Raw genomic sequence first — 20757 nt, 5'->3', positions numbered from 1 at the left:
TTTTCTTCTATCTCCTAGTAAACTGACGATAAAAAAGAAAAAAAGGAAGGAAAAAAGACGAAGAGGAGAGAAAAAAAGAAAGGAAAAAAAATTTAGCAACAACTATGTTTATTACACCCGTCCTTGCACCGAGAACGTGACTCTCGTGTGCCGTGCCGTCGGCTTTTGAGTCGATAAGAGCGTAGACCTTACGATCGAACGTTTGAATCTCCGGCGCAGCCTTTTCCATTTAACCGAGACTCGAACAATGTTTTCTATGTCGATAGAAGAAGCTAATACACATATCCCCTTATACAATCGTCAAACTATGCAAAGTGTACCTAATATCGATGAGAAAATTCGCTATCTCTTTTCCTCCCTTTAACGAACTCTTCTATCTCTCTTTCGTACATTTAATCGGGTCGTTCTTCTTTTCTAGTTTCGTATTCTCTTTCGTTAATGTTTAAGCAATGTTATTTCTATAAACTTTGCTTTTTTCCCTTTTTCCTTTCTTCTTTCCTTTTCCTTTCTTCTTTCAAGCTAGCTAAAAGCGAGAACTTAACGTGCACCAACAGTGAATGTAAAGACGTCTAACCTTGACGTTTATATAAACGTTCCATCCCCTTCGTGCGTTCCTTGCCTCCTATCGATCGTTCTTTTTTACATTATCATCTACGCGAAACGTATCAACGCGGGTAGCGTGTACGCGTGTAAAAAAAAAAAAAAAAAAAACGTTGTGTCCTTTAATAAACGTTTATCTTCAAAACGACATTTCCGTTTTTTTCTTTTATCGAATACGTAAACGTATATCGTTATAGAAAATACGACAGGAAAGAGATGATCGAGTCAGGAAGGAAAATCTAAAAGCGATATCTCTCTCGTTATACTTTTTCCTTTTCCTTTTTCTTCGGCACGTTTTCCCTTGACTTTTCCGCTTATATACATTTACTAAACGTGTAACACCGAAGGAAAACTAGACCGCTTATCTCGCGACCGAACGAAATTACCGATCGATCGATCATCGTTAACCGTTCGCTCCTAAATGCAGCTACGCTTTCGTCGTCATTCGTCGTTTGCATTCACGCACCGTCAGAGCTACTATTTCCTCCTAGTTCCTGCAAAGCGAATATCGACGAGTTAATTACGGACTACTGCGAACAATCCGTTCGTTTCCTCTAACTCGCAAAACTGATCGTACAGGTTCTTCGAAACTCAGTAACTTTGTTTATTTGCCTGCTTGCCTGCTTGCTTGCTTGTTTGTTTGTTTCTTTCTTCGTTCGTTCGTTCGTTCGTTCGTTAGTTAGTTCGTTCGTTCGTTCGTTCGTTCGTTCGTTCGTTTTGTTTATTTATTAATTTCTTTCTTTCTTTTCTCTTTCTTTCGATCAAATTTTCTGATGCATCGTTATTCGTTCTAAATCAAATTATCGCTAGTTTCAAATGAACAGCTGATCGTTTATTGACAGTCTATCATTCTAGTACCTTGCCAATCGAATCATCCATGTTTCGAGATAAGGATCCGATAATGTAACGTTTCTCGAGATAAAGTGTGAGAAAAAGAGAGACAAGGATAGAGAAAAAAAGTGAGAGAAATAAAAAAGGAAGAGAAAGAATAAGTAGAAAGGTAGATAAGTAAAACGAATGAGATTTCTACCCTTAGCGAAGTGGCACTCCCCTATCGAAAGGAGTCTCCTTGTTGTCGAGGAGACAAATGGAAGGGATTTAAGAAGCGAAAAAAAATCTCCGATTAGTATATGCTCCCGCAAGAAAAAAAAGATTGAAAATTCGTCGAAATAAAAATTCAAAAAAAAATAAAAAATAAAAAGTTCGTGACGATCTCGTTCGCTCGTGTCGAGTGTAACACGTTGAATATCGTTGTGGGCCCATGTCGTACTTTCCATTCAGGAAACGTCGTCATTATTATTTTATGTAAAACGAAACGTGATCGTAAAATGCTTTCATAATATCGCCAGTCGATGAATAATTATCATTTATAATGTAATTTTCATTATAATAATTATATGTTTCGTATTTATGAAGCGTACTAAACGAATTACTTTATTACATCTTTCTCTCTACGCCAATTATTTCTTTTTCCTTTTTTTTCTTCTTTCTTTCTTCTTTTCAGTTCTATAAATACCGCCACTCGTGAGATTTCCCTTTTCTTTCTTTCTTTCTTTTTTTCTTTTTTTCTTTATAAACGTTTACATCGAACGCAATAATCGTAGGCCATCCATGGTCACGAGGCTTGAACAAAAAACAAAACGAAAAGTAAAAAAGAAGAGTCACGTTGAAAATAGTCCGGTATATCCAACGCGTTAAAGGAAAAACGTAGAGCTTGTTAAACGCTCCGAGACGAGAACTCATGTTCGATGCACCCGCGTCGATGAACCGGAGAGACAGACTAAAAAAAAAGAAAAAGAAAAAAAAGTACAGGAAAAGAGGAAAAAAGTAAAATAATGGAGACGAAAGAAAAAAGAGAGTAAGAGAGAGAAAGAATAAATGCTTACTAGTGCTAGACGAGACGAGGCACTGACCGATATTCCAGAGAAAACTCCGAAAGAAGTCTCAGAGTCTGACTTGTTCCTCTTTTCACGTTACAGCCATTCGAGTCTGTCGAAAAAGAAAGAAAGAAAGAAAGAAAAAATGAAACTAAGAAGAAAAGACATTCTTTTGGCTTCTCTTGTCTTCCTCTTTCATTTCGCGTTTTTCTTCTCGCTAGAAACTTTCTTCTATCTTCTCACGAATTCTCGTTTCCTCAACATCTGCCATTTCCACGAACTTATTTCCTTTTTCTATTTCCCCATATAAGCACACATTTTTATTTCAAAATACTATACTCTCTTCCATCGCCGTGTAAGTAAGTAGTTAAATATTTTTCTTCTTAGAAATGACACCTTCACGAACATACATCTATCTAAAATATTTAATACGTGTACGTACGTACTTCGGTTCACCTAACAAGATAATAAATAAATAAATATATATATATAAATATATATATATTTTTCAACCTTTAATCCCTTATCTCCTATCTCGTACAAACCACTTTGCACCCGTTACCCTTCGTCCTATTTCCTTGGACCCTCCTTTGCCAGTCTCTCGGCTGCGCAAAATTGAATTTCGCGGGAGATATACGGAAAAAGAAGAGATGAGAAGAAAGGAGAAGAGAGAAAGGGGCATTGTCGCAAATAAAACGTATATGTTCTCTTTCTTTCTCTGTCTCTTTTTTTCTTTCTTTTTTAGAATCTCTCTTCGTCGTGTTGCTTCTGATACGCGCCCGAAAGAGAGAGAGAGAGAGAGATAGCTCGGTCGATTTATTTTTACCGCTGGTGGAACCGGCATTGCACCAAAAGAGTTTTTTGTTCCCCCGTGAAAAGTGCGGCGCGAGGAAAAGGATAGAAAAAGTGGCGTTGCTTCTGCATACCGTGGTCGTTCTAAATGGAAATAAAAGAAAAAAGAAATAAAAAGAAAAAAGGGCGGGTTGGCGGGAGAGAAAATGTTTTTCGCGCTGGTAAGGCCAGTCGAAAGTAGCTTGCATTGCTTACACTCTGGAGAAGAAAAAAATTAAACGAGACTATACGTATATCACAAAAACAAAAAGTAAAAAGAAGTTAAAAAAAAACGCACGCACGCACGCACATATATATATATATATATATACACCATACACATACAGATTAAATCGAGAGAATATTTCTTAATATATTTCCACTTTTCATTCTTCATTTTTATATAATTATACCTTGCAACTTATTCTTAAAAAAAGGATTGAAATTTTTTATGAGACTACGCGAGAGCACGTGGTACGACTCTTGAAAAATTAACGACCGTTTCGAGTCAGAAATAATGCCGTCCGTTCGAAAATTTACGAGCAGTACCGTAAATTATTCTGATCGATGCACCGCCACCATTTCCACCGTAGCGATACGCGCGCATACTTGCCCATGTAAATTATGCGCCCTCCTCTCTCTCTCTCTCTCTCTCTCTCTCTCTCTCTCACTCTCTCACCCTCTCTCTCTCTCTCTATCTCTATCTATCTATCTATCTCTCGCTTTCTCGTAAAATCGCTACACAGCGATGGTGGTCTTCTGTAGAATTGACTCGAGAATGCTCGAGTTTCCGGGTTGGTAGCGTGTGTACAGATAATTGGATGTCGAGAGTCACCGAAGAAATGGAAGAGATTCTGATGTAAATGGGGCTGATTTTCCTGTTGCTCTGTTACGACCCTACTTCCCTTCTTCTCTTCCTCTTTCTCCACCCCTTCGTCCACCCACCCATCCAACGTAGTTGGTCTGGACTATCGTCTCAACATAGTCCCTTGGATTAATGAAACGAGACTTATGTTTCTCTTTTTTTCAACGAAATTGTCGAGCCGTACGATCGTTGCCAATTTGATAAAATTACTACTAAGGTCTTGTCCTTGATTATTTAGGAATTCTAATGATAGATACGATTGGATGAATCTCGAAAAAATACGAACGAATTTCATAGTTACATTCGTTTTTCTCTCATGGATGAGAAGTCTTTAAATTGCCTTTGAAATTTCTCTAGGATACGATTTTTAATAAAAACTATTCTATTCTCGAGATATAAGAGAAATATTGTTTTCTATTTATTCGAACGAGTATTTTTGTTTGATATTTTCTTAATATTTCAAACAAATTTTTGATCGCTATGTTTAACGAAATATAATTCTACGTAATACAACTAACGTTAAAAATGACTCAACGTTTAATTATTTATACTAAATATCAAAATATTTATGTACATATACTGATCAAAACATATATATATATATGTATAATAATTATTTACATATTTCATGAAATACTCGCAATTAATTAATAAAAATACTGAACGAATAAATAGAACTGTATAGGAAATAAAAAATTCTCTTTCTTGTCGTTGCTCTTATTTTTTTTTTTCATTTTTTCTTCTAATTCTTAAACAATTTCGCATTAATCGAATCATAAAAAGCAACGGACCAGAAAAGTAGACATATAAGTAACGTCATTTACATTTCGAAATAAACGTCAATAGAACGTTCTTTGTTGTTTAGCCCCTCGAACGAATTCAATCACGATTACTCTTCACGCTTTACCTCCTTAAACATATCGATAAATCTTTAACAAATTTATAAATAAGTAATGAAACTGTAAGATGAAGTACCATTTTCACGACACTCAAAGTACATCGTTTCAATAGCGATTATAAGATGGCAACAGGTACTACATACACACGCTTGCATTTACACACACACATATTTAAGCTATTTCTAGAAGTACAAAGAACTCTTGCCCGTTTTGTATTCACCCACGAGATGACGGTCAAAGAATTTCTCTTTTCAAGGTCCCTCGACGTTGGTTGGAACGCAATGACGTGGAAATTAATGTTTTCATAACTAACATCGACTTGTTGTCATTTTTGTTATTTTCCTCTCTCTCTCTCTTTCTCTCTCTCTCTCTCTCTCTCTCTCTCTCTCTCTCTCTCTCACTCTCTCACTCTCTCTCTACATCGTTCCATAAACTAATTTTCTCCCAAAACTCGTCTCGAACTTTCTGCTGTTGGCACTGCAAAAAAGAAAACAAAAAGCAACAAAATAAATTCTACGGTAGATATTACTACGTTAAAAGAAACTTAATCAACAAGATATTCCGAATGTGCATTTATCTAAAATTATATTATCTATTATTTACTTTGCATAATACAAATTCACAAACCATCCGAACGTAACTACCTGTTAATTATGAATACGAAAATAAGATCTTGGCTTTATATATTAATATATATACATATATTAACCTTAACAATCGTAGACATTACAAAGTTTCAACAACTTCAATATTGCATTAAGAATACCACTTAGGTTGTAAGAGAAGCCTATAATAAGATCAAGAAACTAGAACAATGTACGGACGAGCGAAGCGCAAAGATGCTTAATGCAACCGAATGGACCGAAATATGAGGTTATTGCGTTACGCGCTCTCACCTAACCGAGATAGGGAATAATAGGAAGTGACGTGTGCGTCGTACGCTGGCTGTTCGATAACTGAATGAAAAATTATCACAACATCCCATCGTAATTCACGTCCTTTCTATCTCTAATCTCTCTTTGTTTGTTTATTTCTCTCTCCCTCTCTCTCTCTCTCTCTCTCTTTTTCTCTCTCCCCTCCTCTCTCCCTCTCTCGTGATTATTGATCGAACGCGAGTTTCACGAATATTAAACGCGCAGAGTTTCACATAATCAATAAATACAATTCGATATGATCGATCTTTTCGTAAGCATTTAATAGAAATGAAATTTGTTTTATATTAAAATTATGTTCTATATAAAAATATTAAATTTTATATTAAAAGGATATTTCAATCCTTGAATTTCTTTCTCAAAACGTTTTTCAATCCGATAAACGTTACCATAATGGAACGGTAAGTTTTATCGTTTGAGAAAAGGAAACAAGATAAAAAAAAAAACATCTCACACGCACACATTTTTAATCCGATATTTCTCTCCGTAGTACTTCGCCCTTTCTTTCATTCATTATTCACGTTGTGTCGAATCGATCGTTTCTTACCTCGTGTTGAAATACTATGAAAACGCGAATATAAAGCCGACGCTTTTTTTCTCCAACCGGTGCCAATATCCGTTGAGAGCGATAAGAAAAGTGCGATAATTATGCAATTTATTTTTACTTCGTCGGAAAGTCACAGTTTTAATTTAAGATACTAATTAGCTCTCTGTGCATCTCTATATTTAAAACGATTATTAACGTGTTTCTCGCTGCTTATAAAAAAAAAAAAGAAAGAAAAGAAAAAAAAACTTTAGTTGATGAAGGATGAAAAGAAAAGGAAGAAATAAATAAAAAAAAAAAGAGAGAGAGAGAAAGAAAAAGAAAAAAGAAATAAAAAATTGTTCATTAGCATTAATCGAATATACACCGCACATAAAAGCACACTAAAATCGACTTCCTCTCAACATCCTAATCCACGAGGCGTACTCATAAAACGCATTTAGAACACTATCTTCGATTCTCCTGGCGCTAAGCTTATAAATACATCGTAGACTATAAACAAACGTTCGAAATCGAAATGTCAAGTTCAGCTGTGTGAAACACAGTGACCTTTCAACCGTATATTTTGTACTACTTCCCACAAATTTTTTAACATTTTTCTCTTACTAAAGTACCATCGACGTGTAACAAAGAGCATGTGCACTTGTTATATTATTGTACAGTTGTAGCAAAGCTATTTCAAATATCAAGCTATAGGTAAAAATTTAAGTAATCCTCAAGAGACACGATATACATACACACACATATATATAAAAGATGAAAATAGAAAAAAAGAGTTAACTTTAATGGGACATTTACAAGGGTAATACGTATCGACGATCCTTCATGACGATCTCTCTACGAGAAACATAAGTTTCGAAAGTAAAACGGGTCGCTGTTAAAGAGAAAGGTCACGCCTGACGTTAAGTGCAATTGTATACTTATGCATCTTTATATTTTTTTTATGTAGTCATACTAGAAGAGTTTGGAATAATTTTTAAATTATACTTCAACTGAAAAATCGTTCTACGCCCGATTCATTGCATGCTTTTGACCATTTTATGATCGTGAAAAAAAAAAAGAAAAAATATAAATAAATATTACATACATATATACATCCTTTTAACAATCATCACTTTAATTTGCAAATTTGTTTGGCACAAATAACAAGTTGATCATTGTTAAAAATATTGGTTAAACCAAACAACGGTTTACCGACGTAAATTATTTTATATATATATAAAAAAAAAGATCCACATGTAACTTTGATATAAAACAAGTATTTGTATAAAAAAAATAATTTCAATATTATTCAAAGAGTTATGTACAGATTTACATATACGTGTAAACGATAGGATATATATATACACACATAGATATATTTACTTCTACCCGGTGAAACGCAAAATATAATATATATAGATTCTCGTTACATCGTTACAGTATATGAATCGAATGACGGTCATACATATATACAAAATTTAAATTGGCTTCTTCGTTTCTTTTTTTTTTTTCTTTTTTCTTTAACACGATAGCATGATACGACTCTGTGCGGTTTAGTTTGGCGTTGCTTGGTGCAGTGAACGCAAGCTTTACCGCATCGCTTCGTTAGCAGGAAACACGACTACCCACTGAATCGTTTCTACTAATGCATACTTGTCGACGAGTTACTGCAGTTTAGTTACACGTTTGACAAAGTCGAATATATCATATTGAAATAGTTTCCTCATGGAGGCTCTCCCTTTAAAAACTTATTCCCTTTTATAACAATAGTATCTAATCGATATTACGATAATTGATATCTATTTTTCATCCCTCTTTTCCTTTTTCCATTTTTCTATCGAATTTTATCCGAACTTGAAACACATACAGTATTAAATCTTACATTACACCAAGCGTCTAAATTTGTTCATCCGTTGAGAGTAAAAAATAAAAAAAATAAAAAATAAGAAAAAAAAAGATAAAAAAGAAACAAAAAGAAAAGAGAAAGAAGAAAGATCGATAAAATGAAAAATCTATTAGGCGCATATGATGTAATAAAATTCCGTTTAGAAGGACGGTTCTCGACTGACACTGTAACGTAAGAATGTCGTGCGATATCGGGCCATATCGGAAACGGTATACGGCACATAGACCATCCATTTTATATCCGATCGATTGGATTATGTCCCAAGGTTTGATCGAGCGTGCTCTCGCTAGTCCGATTTTTTTTTTACGTTCTTTTTTTTTCATCTTTCTTAAGATGGATAATATCGAAAAGGAATATCGTTTATTCTAGGAGCTGCGACGACAACGTTGCTATTTTATCGACAAAAATAAAAACAAACAAAACAGAAAAGACCTTGTTTGTTCTCTCTGTTTCTCTGTGCGTGTATGCGTTACATATATTTGACAAAAAGTATGCATGGGAAATGTATTGCTATAGATCATCGTCTTAATCTTGAAAATCACGTTCGAATTTGATTACGTCATTCGGCACGTGCCACTTTGTATAAACCCTAGTTCCTTACGAAAGTATATAAACATATAAGCAACGATTCGATTAAATCTCTTCGTCGAATATATATATATATATATGTGTGTGTATGTGTATATATATATGTATGTATATATATATTTACCGATACGCAAATTTCGATCGATGATCGAGCTGCGATCCTCCATCGCCGAGTATACGCTTCTTCAACGCCTTCGGTTCACGAGTGCCACCATCTCGATATGCCTAACGTAAATAAACGAAAAAGAGTGCACCGAGGTGATTTTTCTTGGCTCCTTGCCGAATCACCAATCTCGTATCCGTTGACGAGATAAAAGCAAGAAGCAACGTATGCTTCAGAAATTTTCTTTCGTCGTTCAACGACTTACAAGTCGTTCGAATCTTTACTTAGAAAATGGTTATTCGAGGAACAAGTATTATTATTAGTACTAATTCTGTTACTCATTCTGTTATCACAATTATATATTTTTCACGACGATTTAATAACATTTCTACGTTAACGTGATCGTATAAATTACAACTGGTTTGGATACTCCCTTTTTACACGGTGGATGCGTACGTGCAAAAATAAACGAAAGAAAGAAAAATATCGCATATTAAAATTAAAAAAAAAAAAAAAAGTCGTATATCAAAGTTAACTTACAAATGTACAAAACTTGTATTAAACTAAACGTAAAACTATATAAAAAAGTAATTTAGAATATAGAAATGTATTCGCTCAAAACGTTTTATTTGATAAAGGCATAAAAGAGAAATTAAAATGTTTCGAGTAAAATGAAAAACTGAAAAAGAATATATAAAGTACGTACGATTTTCGCGATATTTTTTCTTGAATTAATTAGTGTGAGCTTTTTTTTTTGCAAACCGTGCGAATGAGTAAGTAAAATGTATTAAGAAAACAATATCGCGTAAAAGTATAAACAGTTTTGTACATCTTTGAATTTTGCTAATTTCATCGTACTTTCGTTGAATTCAATCGTATTTCGAACAAATGATCGATAATTTACAAATCAATTGATAAATTTATCTTTCGAGGTTCGATCGTATCGATTAAAATGTGTCTGCTTCTCACACCGCTCGACCGAATCAATGTTCATTTAAATATTCAACGATATCGCCTAACTTCGTCGGCTGACGACTAACTCGATGCGAAAAGAAACGTCGATAAAATTAAACGCGACGTAGCCGAGTACGATTTATTTTATCGAACGTTTTAAGTATAATCGGGTGTATGGTGTGTGTACGCATAAAATAAATCCATAATATTACACATTATATCATATTACCGTCTATAATTAAAATAAATGCAGATAATATAATACCAATGGTATTCAATATTTTTCGATCACTTTTGAATCCTTGATAAGCAATAATTACAAATATAATTTCTCATAAATAATTGATCTTTCAAAATGATCCCGAATAAAAAAAAATGAAGCTCTATTTCTCTTTAAATTGCCAAATAAAATTTAGAACGAAACCATTTTTCACTTTTGTTATCAACGACACCACGTAACAAAATATTACGTAAAATATACTTTTTCGGATCATTCTACGATTATTAAACAATATCGATGCTCGCTCTGTAAATTTGCACGATAAAAAATGACACTCGCCATAATGGAAATTTCCATTGAAATATTCATAAAACTACTTGTCGATAGGTTTCCACCTAATTGACCCATTTATTTAATTGCAATTATCATAACTTGTGTATATACATACGTATATGTTGTCCGTATATATATATATATATATATATATATATACACACACACATATCTACATACATACATTCATAAATTGTTTAAAAGAAGTCCCCTGTCAGACAGTAATTATAACCTTAATGATTGGAAGTAACAAACATCGGTTAATCGATGTGCTTTCAGAACTTTTAATCTACGACATCGATGTCCTCGTTGTTTACCACGTACACACTTTTAATTCTAATCAGTATGCAAGAGGTACGCGCACGCGCACATATATACATATATACATACATATATATACACACACACACACACACACACAAGCAGTTTTAAGAATGTACGTACCTAAGTGCATACAGTTATGGACTTGCGCGCAATCATATGCGCTTGGAACTGCCTTGGGGCGCGTGTGTACGTGACCTCATTTGGCTAGCTTATTAAGACCTCGTAATAAGGTCATCTCTCAGTGTGAATACAAGACGTGCTCGAGACGAACTTTCGTGATACCTTTTTTCTTTCTTTTTTTTGTATTTTCTTCTTCTTCTTCTTCTTGTACTTTTTTTTTCTTTTTTCTTTTTATCGTTTCTCTTTCTCATACAAAGCTACGCTTTTCTTCTCTTTTACAAGCACTTTTTATTCACTCCTTCAACAATTCGTTTCCGTTTATTCGAACAAATTTCGCCTATGCAAAAAGTTCTCACTCGATAAGTAAAAAGTTGAAATTATTTAAGACGCGTTGTCACGCAAATATGTAATTATAACAAAGTTCAAGTCTAGACGATAAAAAAGAAAAGATAAAGTCCTACGATTATTTTCTTCGTGAATCAAATTTTATCTCGTGCCTCTGTTAATACATATACGATGCGAAATCTATGTAAGTTTATAGTGTCGTTGCTTATCCAAAACTATGCATTTCAAGTATGACTCGTTACGTTACGTGGAAACAAATCACAGGAGATGCATCAACGTTGCATCGCATATCTGAATTAATGTGCATAACGCATATATGTAGTTCGTCGTTACGTTCGTTTATTCGTACGTACGTACGTCGTATGTACGTACATTAAACATGCCAATTCTGGCTTGCGAATAAATAATGGCTGCTGGTAAAGAGAAGAATCTAAGAGAACTAGAAATCTCGTATTCGTGTTTAAAAAGATAATTAATGAAATTCCCCCCTCCCCTCCGCCAAAAAAAAGAAAGAAAGAAAAGAGAAATAGACCACAAAAAAGGGAAGAAGAATCAGAGATGAAAGATCTAACGTTTTTTAATCTATTCTTCTTTTCCTTTTTCTTTTTTTAGTTTCTCTTCGATTTTCTTTATTTTTCGTAGAAAAATATTTCTTTTTTTCTTTTCCTTTTCTTTTCTTCTTCTTCTTCTTCTTCTTCTACGTTTTCTTCGTCATCTTATTTTCTCCTTCGGAACGGAAAGACTAAAACGAACATTTTTCGTTATAAAGAAAGTTAGTTGTAACTTGTGTAAATATTAGATACCCTGCGGGATATGAAAATCTAAAATGGATTTCAATCGTATAATGGAATAACGCATTTCGTAGACAACCCCAAGAGAAAAGCATTGCTGTCATTTTTATGGAAACTGACATTGATACGCGAGAATAGAGAGAGAGAGAGGGGAGAGAGAGAGAGAGAGAGAGAGAGAGAGAGAGAGAGAGAGAGAGAGAATATACATGAGTTAGAAACACATAGATCGATCGAAGATGCGCTCGTCGCTCTTACTCATTGGATACAACGTAATCCTTCTACGCCAATCACAAGCAAAAACTTAAACGTAAACTTGCTTGGAACTTTGTTTATCCATGAGATTGATTGATCGACCCAGTAGTTAAGCTAAGTCTGGCATTTAAATCTTATCTATAATACGAATTTTAATAAGGAAAAAGAGAAGATATATTGTTTTGGTCCTTTTTGTTTTCTATTAATCACAGCAGGCGATAATTAAAAGAAAATATATCTATGTTCATAAAAAATAATCAAAGAAAAGAAATATATATATATATATATATACACTAAACATTCTTTTCTATTCATATTTTTATCAAATGAATTAAAACGAAATTGAATTATCAAAAATATTACATTATACATACTCGTTAATAATCTTTTGACAAAAAGTATAGAAGTGTGAAATAAAATAAATGATATAAAAAGACGAATAAAAAATTTCTGATTGGAATTTTATAAATGATAAGATAATACACGATAATATTGTATATTACATTTAATATAATTACACGAGCTACTTACGGTATATTTGTTCACGAAATAAACTATATTTGTATTTCTGAAATTTTTATAAAAATCTACAAGCCATGTAATTAATATTGCCTGAAATGTTCGTTTCGTTTACAGAACGCTACGAGTAACACAGTCAATACTGAAAACGTCTGGTAGTAGAACGATAAAAACTGAACATCATATTTCTCATTAAAAGGAAACATGATATTTCTTGTACGATAATTAAGTTTGCTGAAACATATAAATTTGTTTGACCGAAGAAAAAAATTTTTAATATGATTAATCGTAATTAAAATCATTACGTGTTGATATGTTAAAAAATGAATAGAAAAGAATGTCAGAGAAGAGAAGAGGAAAGTGATCTCCGTGTAATCTAACATTATCTTAGTTAAATAAATAAATAAACTAAGAAATGGTAGATCAAGTGAGTAAATAACTTAATGCCTTATCCTATATCCTGTCAACGTTGATGTAACTCGTCCCAGTCATGAGTTTCGATCCTTTTAGAAAGCTTTCTCTGGTAACTTTATCGTTACGATAAAAAATACATGCCTGGAAACAACGATCGGACTTATATAACTTGACACATTTGTGAATGTGTGTGTAGGTGTGTATACAAAAAAAAGAATACTAAAAAAAAATAAAATAAACGAAAAGAAAATATATATATATGTATTTTTTAGTCGACACACATATCGTGTAAACCAGTAATTTTTTTTTTTTTTTGTATATTCACCTTCGAGATTCGAAACTATTCGAAGAAGCGCAACAGCTTGGAAAATGCTTATATCAGGAAAGATAAGACAAACGATGCTTCTCAACGATGCTAAAGATTGTGCAAGAGAGTCTTGGGTCTTTCTTCGTTGGATAATTCACATTTGTCAAAGTGTAACTTCCTTATAAAACACTGCAAACAGAAAACTTCTCTATAATATCAAATCGATACGAACTCGACCTATCCATCCTATATCGACATTGAATATTTATAGGTACACGGAAGTGTAATAATTTGTAATATTTCTCAATAGAGAAAAGAGAGAGAGGAGAGAGAGAGAGAGAGAGAGAGAGAGAGAGATGCATTTTTAATTTCGATCTATTAAACTCTAAATTAAAAATTAATATTATTATAGAAGTACATTTTTGATATTGAATAATCGTATATTTTAATTACAAATACCGTGTATAAATTAATTTTCATAATAGAATATATCCGTAATTATAATTATTATGATACATAACAAAAGGATATAATTGATCGATGGAATACATTATTCTAATTTAATTACCGAGAAAAAGCGATACATACGTAGGATTGTTCCCGTTCGTCTCAATTTGATGTATTGCGAAGTATATCTCTCTCTTTCTCTCTTATTTCTTTTTTTTATTTTCTTTTGGCAAACGCAAACGTGTAGTGGCATACTCTCGACGTTGAGTCATTCGTGCAGTTATTTCATACCCTTCACCCCTCTCACTTCCTTTTCTATTGCTTCCGTGAACAAAGACCAAAGAGAATATACGTATGTCTCTTTCTATTTCTCTCTTTATCTTTCTCTTTCTATCTATCTGTCTGTCTCTCTCTCTCTCTCTCTTTCTTTACACGTGTGTGTGTTCTTTACGTGGCTCATTCTTTCACTTCATTCCTTTCCGTCTCTACAAAGTTGATTTAATTTCGGTTCAAACGAACTTCAACTAAACGCAAGTTGAAACTTTGCTTAGTTACAGACGAACACTTTAGGTTAACCGTTAAGTACGACTAGCATCTACGATTCGTAGTTAATTAATAATCATAATCATTTTAATTTTGCGATAACAATCATCGAGAACATTTTCATCTAACATATTTTATGTATCAACGCGTGCGAGATAAATATGCCTATCAGTTTTTCAAATGATCTATCGATTTTTCTATAACGTAAAAGATCTCGTACGATTTATGTGTTATTAAAAGTAATCTTTAGATATTATAATCTCTTATTGCATAAAATTAAAAGGAAATTTACTTTGATCTTTCTCTCTCTCTCTCTCTCTCTCTCTCCCTCTCTCTGTCTTTGATAAATTCTCATTCACATCGCTAAAAGAAGATGTTTTATTCGAATATTTCAAAGGCTGTTGAAAAAGAAGATGAACTTTTCAATTATTCACGAAATACAAGTTTTTGCTCTCTCTCTCTCTCTCTCCCTTTTTCTATTTTAAAAATTCTTAAAGCATCACTCTCGCGACTTTATTTATAGCGAAAGCTAAGATTTTGTTCTTGGCTTTAAAATAAAGAGAAGATAAAGTAGAAAAAAAAAGAAAAAGAAGAGAAATGTGAGTACACTTTTCTACTTTTCTATCTATTTCTTTCTTTTTCTTTCTCTCTCTTTCTCTCTCTTTCTTTTGCTTCTACCTTCAAGGTAAGGTTAGAACGATGAAAATTGGGCTGATCTAGGCCAAATTAGAAGAGAAACGCTCTCTGTAAAGTCTTCGGTTCGGGTTTGCGTGTAAGTAATAGGTGTGGGTTGGATGGATGTTGGGTTCATTAAACGTCAGATTAATGAAGAGGAACGAGAACGACGACGACGACGACGACGACGACGACGACGACGACGACGGTGTTGAAGCTCGAAAATTCGAATAATTCGAAGCAACGCTATTAGGAGAACGTTTGTGCAGAAATATGCTAATAGTAAGGACAGAAACGGAAAAAAGAAAAAAAAACGAAAACAAAAAAAAAGGAAAAGTAGAAAAAAAAAGGAAAAGGAAAAAGCTTTTTCCTATCTCTTACGAGGAATATGATAAAACGAGAACATTATACTTATCACAAAAAGCTCGAGAACTTTATCAACGATAATCTGGTTTATTATCGGTCCTCGTTAATCTCGATAGCTTGTACAACACCCTTCTCGCGAGTCAATTCGTCGCTCTTATAACTCCGAAACGTCGATCGTGACACGTACTACTAACGTAATGTCGTCTTCGTCGTCCTCGTCGTTTCGTGTTAAAAATTCTAAACGTGAATATTCGACTAAGACGACTATTTTTTTCTTTTCTTTTTTTTTTTTTTTGGCACGAAATCATCACGTCAGAAATAACTAAATTCCATACGACAAATTTCTTCTTTTTCTCTCGTTTTTTTCCTTTTAACAATTTTTTATTTTTCTTCAAGGATGAACCACATTCGTCTCGTCAAACGAATCGTTAGTGTCATCGATTTTCTAATATTAACTCTATAATGTAACATTCTAAACGATCGTAGATTTGTTATCTGTTTTTTTTTAAATTGATTCATCAATTATATTTAATCATATTCGTCAACGCGAATAAAATTTCATTCCTACGAGATTTAGATGGTTTAAATGTGATTTTCATATACGCTTAACAGAGATAAGAATTTCATACTTATCGTATCGTTTAACCAACGTCGAGCTTTTTTCCCCCGTTTTATTCTAATTTTAATATAGCATTTGAAAACGTCGCTTTCAACGATATCGAGCCTATCGATAATTTCTAGTACGTACATATCTAAAAGCTCCGAAAACTTTTCTCCTGATAAGTAATTAATCGAATGATAAAAACGTACGCGAGAGATTTTTCATAACGCACTCGTTTCTCTCATTTTCACTTTTCCCCCCCCAGAGAAAAGGAAAAAAAGAAAAAAGAAAATAGAAAAAAAACAAACAAACGAACCAAAAGAAAAACGAAAAAAAAAGAAAACGTAACATTTTATATTACAAACAGCAACTTCACGACGTCGTTAAAAAAAATTCTCGTCTCGTTCGTAAAAAAGAAAACAGAGAGAAAGAGAGAAAGAAAGAGAGAAAGAAAGAAAAAAAAAGAAAAAAAAAGAAATAAAATAAAACAAAAGAAAAAATAAAAAAGAATTATTCCTTTCTTTTTTCCATTTCTTTGTCGCGCTTATCCCGCGTTCTAATTATTTTATTACATGAATCATCTTCAATTATCACTCGGAAAGAATGGATAACGACAAATGGATATGAATGAATGCGTGTATGCTCGTAGGTTTTGGGCGATAAGCCAAGCATGAATTCGTTTGTCTTGTTTTGTGAAAATTTACCAGAGCTTTTTGGTGACGCGCGTAGTTTTCCTTACGTCTCTTAAAGTAAACCATTGCGTTGTCTCCTTCACTCCTTCTCTTTCTCTTTCTTAACACTACGTTTTCTTTACTATGACGTACGATCACGATGTATGACGTGAATTCCATAAATAAATGCTCTCCTTGTAATATATTTCGAGGCGAACTTTCGAAAATATAGTTTGAAAACGATTCCTACCTTGTCTGTCTGTCTGTCTGTCCGTCCACTCTTTCTCTCTCTCTCTCTCTCTCTTTCTTTATTTTTCAAACAAACGATCCCGGCATCATTCTATAACAAGATACTTAGTTATCGATTTGAGACTGCAACTCTATCGTGAATCTACGAATAAAATCATTCCGATGAAACCGTTCGTTTAACGAGATTTTCATACGGAATGATGATAAATGATAAAAAGAGAGAAGAACGATAATTCTGTATAATATGAATATTAAGATCATTCAAAAGATGATGTACGATTTCTTAATAGTTATTAACGATATAATCGATTAATAATATCCGATCAAATGAATAGTATTTTTGTAATTTGATTTTACGATATAGATTCTTGATCTCTGTTTAAAACAAATTTGATCGAATTTATAGTAGCGTCGTCTATAATAATATCTAATAATAATTTCAAGTAATTTATAAAACGAGGTTTCTGTGTCAGTGATTCTCAATCACTGATATCGATATGATAAGCGGATTTTCGATGGAGGAACTCTCTCTCTCTCTCTCTCTCTCTTGTTTCGGTCCTACGTGAGAGACAAGTAGTTTGCATTAAATCAATACAATGATTGACCCGTTAACCAGAGTGAACCTTGAAGTACATACGTACTTGTATACAGGTGTATCCTATAAAGATATCTATCTACGGATATCTGCTTCAATTATGTGACCTCTTTGCGGATAAAATTCTGTCACGTGAGGTTCAATTATTCATTATCATGACCATTTAGGAAACTTTGATAACGGTACGAATTCTAAAGTAATAATTAATAAATAATACGACAAATTTCTCGCTTTTAATCGACAAGATACACCATTAATTTTAAACGTGACAAATTCGTTACTCGAAATCATTTCTCATTCGTTCGATCTGAGACAGAAAAAGAAAACCTTTTTGATTCCATTGAACTGAAGAATATTTAATTCGCATCGATAATAATCGAAGAAATAAAATAATGTCCGATAAGTCATGAACGATTCTGAGTTCTAAAGCGACGCATTAGTTTCGTTAATAAATAATAGTTAAAAATGGAGATAATAAAAAAAAAAATTATAAAAAATAATAAAGAAACTAAACCTTGAATTCTAAATAAAATTATATCGAAGTATATGAACTACTGTTCTAAGTCATGAGATCTAAAGCAACCGACCTTTTTTATCGTTTCTATTTATACAAAGAAAAGAAAAAGAAAATCAAAGGTCTTATATCGGATTGTAAAGTGTTAGATTGACAAAGATCTCATTGGTAAAAATAAATATATATGGTGTATCGTCTGTCTATTCATATCTCCTATTCACGTCGCGATTTCTCTTCGATGTAACATCGGTGAAAGATCACCGGAGGTCGTGTCCTTTTCCTTTTCGATCTTACGAAACAACAACGACAACAACAATGACAACCACGAGGACGAGGACGAGGACGAGGACGAGGACGAAGACGACGACGTCCCGAGTTATCCATTGCCAGGAAATTAAATTGCCTGGCGATTTATTCACAAAATTAACTCCCACGATTTATACGTCAGAAAAGATATAAGCTTTGTCTTAAAGGCTTAAGGTTATCACGCGGTGGTAGCGACCTTTGTATAGTTGTATAGGTCAAACCAAAAGAGTTCACAGCCTCCTGATAAGATAACACGAAGAAAATCTTCAATCCTTTTTCTTTTTAGCACAAAGTTATATTATCGTCATCGAGATTATGTTAAGTTATTAGGATCGTATGTATACGTATTTTTTTTCTCTCTTTCTGCAACACCCACGTATATTACAGCTGTATAATATGTGTATGTATATATATATATATATATATATATATATATATGTATGCATATTAAAAATAAAAAAAAATAAGAGAGATAGAAGAGATAAGAGACTTTTCGTGTATTAACTTATCTCTCAATCTCTTTATCTTTCTCTCACATAAACTAACGACATTAGATAACGTTTTAAACCAATTTACATTTAGTCGAAGTTTTTCATTCCTAACATTACTAATGCAAACATTTTACAAAGACAGAAAACGAAATGTAAGATATGCAACTTATGCTCGCGACCAAATCTTACTTTCTTATATATCTCTCCTTCTTAATTCTTGTATTCTATTAATCATTCCGCAGCTGGTGCGGTCAAAGAAGCGACAAGTAAAAAAGAGACGCATAAGAAAAATCGGTCTCCATCGCGTAGCTGGAATTTTTATTAAAGGATATTACCTTTTTAAAGCTCGGTTATTCTCTGGGGACTCAGTAATATGACGGAGACGGATAAAGAAAGACCTATGATAGAAGAGAAAGAAAAAAAGAAAGGACCAGTAAAAAAAAAACAAGTGGAAGAATAAAAACGTCTTGGAACGTTATAGCCACTCTAGAAACTCTGAAATAGTTAACCCTTAACGTTAACCCTAAAACGACGAGCATCCTCATTCGACGGTGAAATTTCATTCCGTTTATCGTCGTCGTCCACTAACCTCGAGCGTTTCCTAACTCCATCGAATCATCATTTATTACCCGTAAAAAAAAAAAGAAAAAAAAATAATGATCCGAAAATCCTCTAAAATCTATCAATGAGAAAAGTTCATACAGATTGTAACCAATGAAGGATTTACGAACAAATGGTAGCCTTAAGTCTCGTAAAACAGGGATACAGGGGATATCGTTGTTCCCCATACGACAATATAAATTTATATTATATTATATATATATAAAATAAAATTAATTTAATGTCTGCTGAACGATATATAAAATATGTACTTCCATATTTGGTCTATATTACGATCGAATTTGCACAATGTGTGTATTTCTCACTTCATCATTTGCATGAATCTTCCAAACGAGAGAATATTATTTTAACGTGATTTAAATTGATTTGTTTTAATGCGAAGGATTAAAAAATTTGTGACCTCTCGGGTCGCATCCTTCAAAGCTAAATCTCCTTCAGTGATCGAAACTCTTATGTATTTTAAAGGTTTTGAAACAAATGGAATTAATCGATCGTTTCAATTGAAAGTAAATAATATAAAATAATGTATATATATATATATATATGAGATAAATAAATAAATAAATCTATGATAGTTTATGATTCAGATAAGACCGTATTCGTTGTTTAATCGATCGTCTTCGTATACCATTACGTCGAATAAAAATCGGAGAAGCGACTGAACGCTAACGTATCGATCCAAACGAAAATATAGGTTCTACTCTCTCGACTTGGTACGTAGTAACTACTTGTCTCTATAAAATTTACAATACTCGACGAAGGTGAATCATTCGAATCCCCTCTTTCCCTTATCTTATTTATGATACATAGGTAAATGAGAAAAAGAAAGAGAGAGAGAAAGAGAAAAGAAAAGAAATAAAAAAAGAAACATTTCTTACGATAATATACCATTCCCTTCTCCTTGTTATTAGAATTTTATTTGAGAAAGAGGGAGAAGAGACAGAGAGAGAAAGAGAGAGAGAGAGAGAGAGA

At 33.1% G+C, this 20757-nt stretch overlaps 1 protein-coding gene and 1 long non-coding RNA gene across 5 annotated transcripts in view; one reads left to right on the top strand and one right to left on the bottom strand.

Annotated features, from left to right (window-relative positions):
- Positions 1-20757, top strand: part of LOC127067026 (small conductance calcium-activated potassium channel protein) — a 164777-nt gene that overhangs the window by 2119 nt on the left and 141901 nt on the right. The gene's annotated exons all lie outside the window — the stretch shown is intronic.
- The window catches only part of LOC127067033 (uncharacterized), a 44772-nt gene continuing 27988 nt past the window's right edge, over positions 3974-20757 (bottom strand). The window contains exon 3 of the long non-coding RNA XR_007782535.1: positions 3974-5549. This is a non-coding gene — a long non-coding RNA (uncharacterized LOC127067033). The remainder of the gene's footprint in view (positions 5550-20757) is intronic.

The sequence above is a fragment of the Vespula vulgaris genome, chromosome 10 (genome assembly GCF_905475345.1).
Source record: "Vespula vulgaris chromosome 10, iyVesVulg1.1, whole genome shotgun sequence".
Taxonomy (NCBI): Eukaryota; Metazoa; Arthropoda; class Insecta; order Hymenoptera; family Vespidae; genus Vespula; species Vespula vulgaris.
The sequence above is the reverse complement of the archived record's forward strand: the minus strand, read 5'-3'. Positions and strand labels throughout refer to the sequence as shown.